The sequence below is a fragment of the Lottia gigantea genome (assembly GCF_000327385.1).
Source record: "Lottia gigantea unplaced genomic scaffold LOTGIsca_5, whole genome shotgun sequence".
NCBI lineage: Eukaryota > Metazoa > Mollusca > Gastropoda > Lottiidae > Lottia > Lottia gigantea.
Window position 1 is genome coordinate 2,852,860 of NW_008709715.1, and position 8,943 is coordinate 2,861,802.

Below are 8,943 nucleotides of genomic sequence, written 5' to 3' on the forward strand. Positions count from 1 at the left end.
AAAAATGGTAAATATGAAGATAAATTTAAAGTTGAAAATATAATTCCAAGAAAACAAGATATCATCTTTTAAAACTGGGTAATAACGAATTTTTACAATATTGTGATCTGATTAATATGATTATTTATTCTATTTTGAGTAATTGTAATGAAAGGAATATTAAATTCATTCTGAATATTTCTGTATAATGTCATGAATTGAAAAGAGTGTCTGCTATGAATGATTTTAAGTAAAATTTGTGTTACTTGTGATTTTTATGTTAATTTTGATAAAGAGAAGATTAATATAGTTATTGATGAGTATTTGACTTATTTAATGATATATAATCCACAGTGTAATCTTGTTGTTTGTTTGTGTGTGTGTGTGATATAGTATATATTAGAGTTTTGGTCTAGAATATAATTATTCAGATTCAATATAGTTTATTTTATAGTGCTCATATTTACCAATTGAAAAAACATTGTGAAATTAATTGATCTTTTCTAGTTCAAAGATTAAAACTATGATTAAAATTGAGAAATCTCTATTATTCAGAAAGAATCTACTTTTTTACTTTAAATTTCATAACCAAATTTTTATATTTTTAAGAAGGACAAGGTATTTGTGTATCAATCAATTAAAATATTTGGTTTCATATGAAAATTGTATTTACAACGATTTGAGAATCATAGAAATAATCATTTTTAAAGATTGTAAACTGTTCCTGAGCCTTTTACAGATAGAAAAAGAATGTCTGTATTAAGTTGACAATAGCATTGTCTGGTGTAAACAATTGTTGACATACAATACAGTAGCGGTACTGGTATGTCATATATACATGTACCAGTTAGGTAGATAAAGATGTAGAATCTCCATATGCATTAGTTGTAGAACAGAACGACAACTGCTCCCATGCTATATCATTGTTTGGCAATTGAAACTTTTATTATGCCAACATGATTACGTTTTGGATATTCTGAACCGTTATTGCTACTGTATTATGAAGTTAGATCAGTCCTGATTTGTAATGATGTTACCTTTAGAGTTAGATATTTAATGTTCAGTAGATGATATAGTTCATCAGAACTGTAATAATGTGTGTATGTTTCAGAAAATTTGAAAGATAAAAAAGAAACATGAAAGATGAAATACATACATTTTGTTTTCTATATCCCTTCGTCCACCAAAGCAAGATGATTCGCAGAAGACATCAGCTGAATTTTTGTTTTCATTTTACATCTCGCCTCTTGTGGAAGGTTGGAACTATTGTTGAGTTCCCCACAAGAAGACTTAGGGTTGATCTTGCATAGTTACATAACTCGGCTCATGTGGAGGATTTCGACTTTGGGCGTGTGAAAGTCATATTTTCTCAGTACGGATAATCCGTCACTTGAAAACTCCTAGGCCTGCTATCCTTGCAAAGAGTTATCTTTCAATTTTAACGTGTTACTCCTTTTGCTTCACCTACCCCCTCTCCCCGGTTCCTTATTTTATCAGTTTGCAAATCTAATTGGGCACTCCAGTTAGTGGCAGTGAACAAAGTGTCGAAAGCAGACAAGCAATATTGTTCTATCGGTGCCTATTCCGAAAACTTGAGCAGTTGCCCGCAGATCAAAAATTATCTTAAGACGATTGTTCAGCGCATCTATAAGTCCTTACAATTAGGCCTAATATGATCTTCGAAAAGGAATAATTTTGATTGATGTGCATTAAAACATTTCACTCGAAAAATCGGCTAGTCATGAAGATTATATCGTTAGGCTAATTGTGAATCTGAATATGTGGTTTACATGGACATTGGCCCAACTAGATAAATTAGTTTTCAACCCAAGCCTATGAGCTACGTTTAATATGTATCAGAATGTACTTTTTCTACCAAACTTTACCTGTGGGAGAACCAGAATCTCCCCAAACACTCCATGGAAGACTTGTACATAGGCCTACCCTTCTCAAGGTATGCCCCCTCCCGACCATACCATTTAATTGCCACCTCTATGATTTAACATCCTTTCGATATCTAACTTAACAATAATGTCTAATAATATAAGGCAATTAAGTTTGCCCACTTGGGCTTACTGAATTTAAAGCTAAAATTATTTTAGGACTATGAAATCTGATCCCTCTACCAAATGTCCACTTTGCATGGTATCTGATCTAATCTAGGCCTGTAGTAGCCAACTTTTCATATTATCTGATCAATCATAAATTTCATGTGAGAAACAATTTGAATCTAGGGCTAGGCTTATTTTTTAAATACAACCTACCGCTAGCCCAGTCGTTATTGTGGGGTCCGTGGGGGCTGAATGCTGTTCTATATGGTCTAGCAGAGATTGATTCCTTTAGCCTAAAAATCAACGATTTGAAACGAAATCAAACAGATTGTGGGGGCCGTCGTAGACCAAGTGACGCACCAACACATCATCGACGTATCAGCATAGTTAATGCTAAGACCAAACGTACCGGTAAAATATTTAATCAAGAAAATGTTCACAAGCACAGTTCAGTACAATCAATATATGTTTTCATAATACTCATTTCAGCAATACATTGTTCTTCAACATATTTCAGTATGTAGGCCTATTATGTGTTTTTATTAAACACATGTCAACTCAATAAGTATCGACGTAACAACGAAAGGAGTACCACCAAAGGGTAATTCTAAAGTTATCGACGTAACAACGAACATAGTACCACCAAAGGCTCATTCCAGCATATTAGGAAGTTTCAGCATACATAAACCATATCCCATTTACTAATAAACAAGTATCCACATAATTACATAGTTCCCTAAGGAATACACATTCAATGGTTGAACATAAGTTGAATGTCTTAACTTGAACTGAATGTCCTTACTTGAATTGAATGGTTTTGCTACAAAATATAAAAATGACAATCATAAGACACAACTCACAATTATAAGAATCCACAGGTATTCGTAGCAAAATACAGAATCTGAACTAACATATACCAATTTGCAAAATGTCAACACTAATAGACAGTCTTAACTTCTGGCAACAATATACACATGATAACATAATGAAATTGTAACCTTATCTTAAAATTAATAGTTCTTACAGACAACTTAGACTTCAGAAATTCAAGCAATGCACGTGGTAATGAAACGGATGCCTTTGGACTACTGTCAGTAAAATTGAAAATTCCTTTGAAGTACATTTGAGAGCAAATTCTCAATAATTACACATGGCATCCAACAGAAAATGTCTACAGAACATAATTAAAGAATTCCTTATTAGAATATACATAAATAAATTGAAAACTTACAACTTGTGAGGAACTATGGTCGAAAATAAAAATATCAAAAAGTTTAGTCTAACTTCCTAAGATGGCGGCAAGAAAAACTAGCTCAAGGCCGTGTGCACAATTTGACCTTTGACATGTGATCTGCGACCTAGCTACAATAAAACCTTAGAAATCAGGCCATATATAAACAAGTAATTTTTAAGACACAAAAATGCAATTAAACAAAAGAAAATGACGATTCTGCCTTAACACACCGGCCCCTTAAACAGAGAGCGTTTAACAACTCAAAAACGGCAGAAGCAGCACAAGCTTTGAGATGGCTCTTTGCATAGTATTAGAACGTGTTTTAACAGTCACGCTTCTAACATGTCCTAAAGAGTCTGAATTAACACTTAAAACTCGAGCCATGTTCCACTGGTTACGAGGTAAATTGTCTTCTACTACAAGCACTATATCGTTAATAGACACGTTGCGCTCAGTCTTAGTCCATTTAGAACGTTCCTGCAAAAGTACCAGATACTCCTTCTTCCAACGGTTCCAGAAAGAGTCTGCTAAATATTGTACCCGACGCCAGGCCTTACGAGAATAGACATCCTCATGCACAAAGTCACCTGGAGGTAAAATCCATGAAGAAGATTTAACGTTCAATAAATTATTGGGAGTTAAGGGGTTAAAATCATCCGGATCATTCGAAGTAAATGTCAGAGGCCTGCTATTGATAATACTTTCCACCTCGCACATTAAAGTTCTTAAGGATTCATCATTTAAAGACACAGTATTCTATCCTTGTAATAAGGCATTTAAAACTTTGCGAATAGTCCTAATTTGCCTTTCCCAGGCTCCTCCATGGTGGCTACCGGTTGGAGGGTTAAAGATCCACTCAATGTTCCTTTGTTGCAAGTTTTTCCTTATTGTATTTTTATTCCACTTTGAAATCTCTTCACGCAATTCTCTCTCCGCTCCACAAAAATTAGTCCCATTGTCACTTCTAATTTCGCTCACAGCACCTCTTCGAGCTAAAAATCTGCGTAGAGCTTGAATAAAAGAACTTGAATCAAGGGAGCATGCTATTTCAATATGCACAGCTCGTATAACGAGACAAGTAAACACTACACCATATCTCTTAAGTTCCTTTCGACCCTCTTTTACAAGAAAGGGTCCAAAATAGTCAACTCCCACAGATGAAAAGAGTGCTGAAGGTGTCACTCTGTCCTTGGGCAAATCTGCCATCTTTTGATATATGACTGGAGCACGTAATTTCCTACACATTACACATTGAGAAAGTATATGACGAACAAAAGAATTACAGTTTATAATCCAAAATTTTTCTCTTAACATAGAAATGGTATGTCCTCGTCCAGAATGTCCTAAACGTTCATGAGTGTCCCGCACAATCAATTTCGTAACATGATCGTCCTTTGGCAAAATGATAGGGTATTTTACGCTGTCTGGAATTTCAGCATGTCGCAACCGACCACCAACTTTAATAAGTCCGTCTCGAAGAATAGGATCAAGTTTGTAGAGATGACTCTTTTTACTGACATGAAATTTATCATCTTGGATACTATCTAATTCCTTTAGTGTTTCTGAAAATGAATTCTGTTGTGTAAACTGTAAAACTGTAAACTGCAGCTTCCAAATCTCTTAAATATAACATAGAATTTTTACAATCAAGTCTTTTAACTTCATTTAAATGTTTTTCAGTTTTGTTTTTGCGTTCTAATTCACTTAGTCCAGGATTAAGGCTTGATTCGAAACGTTTTCGCTCTATTGTCCACTGCTTAAGATAAAATTTTATACGAAGAATCCATGACACTGCACGCTTCAGCTTAAACCAATTAGAGAAGTACCGGTACTAAATTAAGTCACAAGTAGGATTCTTTTCTACATTGGAAACAAATACTGAATGTTCAACTTTAACTTCAGGGTCATCTGTTTCAACTTTTGAAATAGTAGGTCGTGGAGGCCATTCTGAATCAGGTGAATGTAAAAATTCCGGCCCCATTAACCACATACGACTATTAATGAGTTCATGAGCAGATAGTCCTCGTGATGCGCTGTCTGCTGGATTATTATTAGTTGACACATGAGTCCAATCCTCTGGCTTAGAAAGTCCTCGAATAGTAGAAACTCTATTTGCTACGAAAACATGAAACCGTTTTTTCTCATTCCAAATATACTGAAGCACGGTCATACTATACAAAACACAGACTTAGTTGGCTTTAGACATAATTCCTTTAAAAGTGTATCACATAGTTTACCAGACTATGATGCTGCGCTAAGATCTAGTCTAGGAATGGTGACAGATTTAACAGGAGCAAGTCTAGCTTTGCCTACGATAAAATTATAACTGATGTCACCTTTTTCATTTATAAGTCTTTGATATGCAACACAACCATATGCAGTTGAGGAAGCATCTGATAATAAATGCAATTCACGATGCACAACAGTACCCAAGTCTAGGCTTTAGAGAACGAGAAACATTACAGTTCTCTAGATGATATAAATGACTTCTGATCCACTGAGTTCTATGCTGATCAGAAACAGGGTCATCCCAACCATGATTGTCTCTACATATTTCCCTCAAAATTTTCTTGGCTTGCAGGGTGAAAGGAGAAACTAAGCCAAGTGGGTCAAAAATGGAGGCTACAACAGATAATATTCCACGACGAGTTAATGGCTTATCTGAAAGGTAATTCTAAATCCAAATGTGTCACTTTCCACACACCAATTAACCCCTAAGGCACGTTCAATTGGTAGATTGTCATAGTTTAAGTCAATATTCTTAATATCCTTTGCAAGTTTATCTTCACTTAAATTATCTAACAATGATCTACTGTTGCTTGTGAATTTTGTTAAATTGAATCCACCTTTAGCACAAGCACAAGAAAGTTCAGTAGCAAGTTTTATAGCTTCTAAGTCTGTTTCGCATGATTTTAGACAATCAACATAAAAGTCCCTTTTAATTGTATCCTTGACAAATTCATTGTCACTAAAAGAGTCAGCAGTTTTCTTAAGAGCATAATTAGCGCAACTTGGGCTTGAAACTGCTCCAAAAGGATGTGAAATCATTTTAAATTCAACTGGTTGGCTATCAAATCTAGTCTTTCCACCACAGAAATCTAAGAAAGTCACAGTGATGGGAAGGCACCTTTATCTGATGAAACATGGCCTCTATATCGGCCATAAAGGCTACAGGCTTCTCACGAAAGCGCACTAATACACCAAATAAAGAGTTAGTCAAGTCAGGTCCTTGAAGTAAGTAATCATTTAAGGACTTTCCGTCTAATCTGGCGCTACAATAAAAGACTACACGTATTTTGTTTGGCTTGCGTGGATGATACACACCGTGGTGTGGAATGTACCACACGTTATCATTAGTTAAGTCATGTAACGGAACCTTCACAGCATATTTACGATTAATGAGATTGTCCATAAATTCACAGTAATCAGATCGATAGTTCACATTATATAAAAGCTTACGTCTTGAATAAAACAACCGTTTTTCGGCTTTGTCTCGATTGTTAGGAATTGTCACATTTTCATCTTTGAAAGGTAATGGAACACAAAAATGTCCATCTTGAAATTCAGTACCACTCTCAACTATATTCATAAAATGTTTATCATTGACAGACGGTCCTAATTCAGTTCTATGTGATTGAAGTCCCTTTCAAATATTTGACAAAGTAATTTTGGGTCCATAACTTCCCGTACAGATTCTTTCATCACCACTTCATGGCTTTTTGTTGAGTTCACTTCCTTCAAGAATATTCTATTACAAGTAACAGAAAGGGAATGTTCAATGGGATTCACTACTCCATTAACTGTCCATCCCAATCTAGTTAACACGGCATAGGGTCCACCATTTACACTAGGTATAACTTTCAATGGTTCATGGGCATATACACAGTTTGTCCCTATTAATAAGCCTATCTCTAAGTCATTAAACAGTTCAGGAATGTCCAGAGTTCGCAGGTAATCCCATCTTTGGATAACAGATTTTGTTGGAATATTACACCTATCCACAGGAATACTGTCTCGTACAAACACTTTAGGTAATGTAAGAGAGCTATGATTATTTAAGTTTGAAACTATCATATTTTCAATCACATAACTCTCAACTAAAGATTTACCATGCATTGTTCCTAACATTAAAGACGTTTTTTCACACAACAAGCCTAATTTGTTCTTGATATTTATGGAAGAAAAACATCCGCTTGAGCCATTATCTAAAAATGCATAAGTTTTTATCATTCTACTGTTTTTAACTTTTACATTTACAGGCAATATTGCCATCAAAACTTCTGGTTCCTGATTCATTCTATTGACCAGTCCATTATTGACAACTTGAGTAGTTGGATGTTCATAGTGAAAACAAGTAGGGTGAGGCTTATCACATTTTCGGCATGTTTTTCTCTTACGACAAACTTTAGAGTCATGGCCTTTGCTAAGGCATCCAAAGCACAATGAATTTTCCTTGGCATAGTCTCTACGCTTATCCATAGGCAACTTCATAAATTCATAACAATTACCTAATAGATGATTTTCCTTTTTACAATGAAAACACAATCTTTTTGACTTTACAGTATTGACATTTATGTCAGTTTTAGTAGCCAAACTTTGTTTTGGTTTGGTAAAACTACTAGATTTTGGTTTATTTTTATCAAAGTTTGAATTAGCTTTCGCATTTCGACCAAAAATAGGATCAGTCATAGCATCGACTTCCCACTCAACAAATTTGGCAAAGTCTTCGAAATTCACAACTCTATCTTCTTGATCTTTAACTCTTTTCACTTTATTGCGCCACTTATCACTCATGTTGTATGGCAGTTTCTCCATAAGTTCATATAAATTCTTAGGATGATTCATTTCAGTCAAATAATTTATGTCATGCATAGCATTTAGGCAACTAATCAGTGCTAAGGAGAATTTCTTTAGCTGATCAACATGTTCAGGTTTCATAGGGGACCACAAAAAAAGTTTATTAGAATGTTCAGTAGTAATTTTATATTCATCACCAAAATGTTTATGTAAAAGTTGTTTGGCTTTGGCAAAACCTGTTTTTGGATCCATGTGCAGGCAACTACGCACTAACTCATTAGCTTCGCCTTTTGTCAGCTGATCCAAATAATACAATCTATCACTATCATCTGAAATTCTTTTTTCTATCCTGTTTTCAAAGGATTTAACACAAGTTCTATAATCTAACGGATTACCATCAAATTTTGTCACATCAGGCTGGGGCAACAGACTTCTATTTTGATAATCCAATAAAGTCTCAGTGAGATTAGTCTGTTTCTGTAATAGCTTATGCAAAGTTGAGCCACTTTCAGGCACTAACACCTCAGATTGCAAACTAACATTTGATTGTTCAATAGGTTGCTGTTCTATTACACGATCATTGTAAAATGATAGTGTCGGAGGGTCAATATTTGTAGTCACGTTACGCCTTCTTTGCTGAGGGGTAGATGTTTCAAATTGAGGATGAGCACTTTCATTTTCACACATAGAAAGTTCAATTTCTAAGGCTAATTGTTCCCTTTTTAATTCCAACAATAATTGTTGTTTCCTAAGTATTTGACTCTCTTTAAGTGTTCTTAAATTGGCTATGAGTTCTGCTTTGTGGTTAGTTTTCGATGTAGTTTGTTTCTTCTCTTGCAATGTTGTCAATGCATTATTTAGATTGCTGTCTGAAGCAATAGG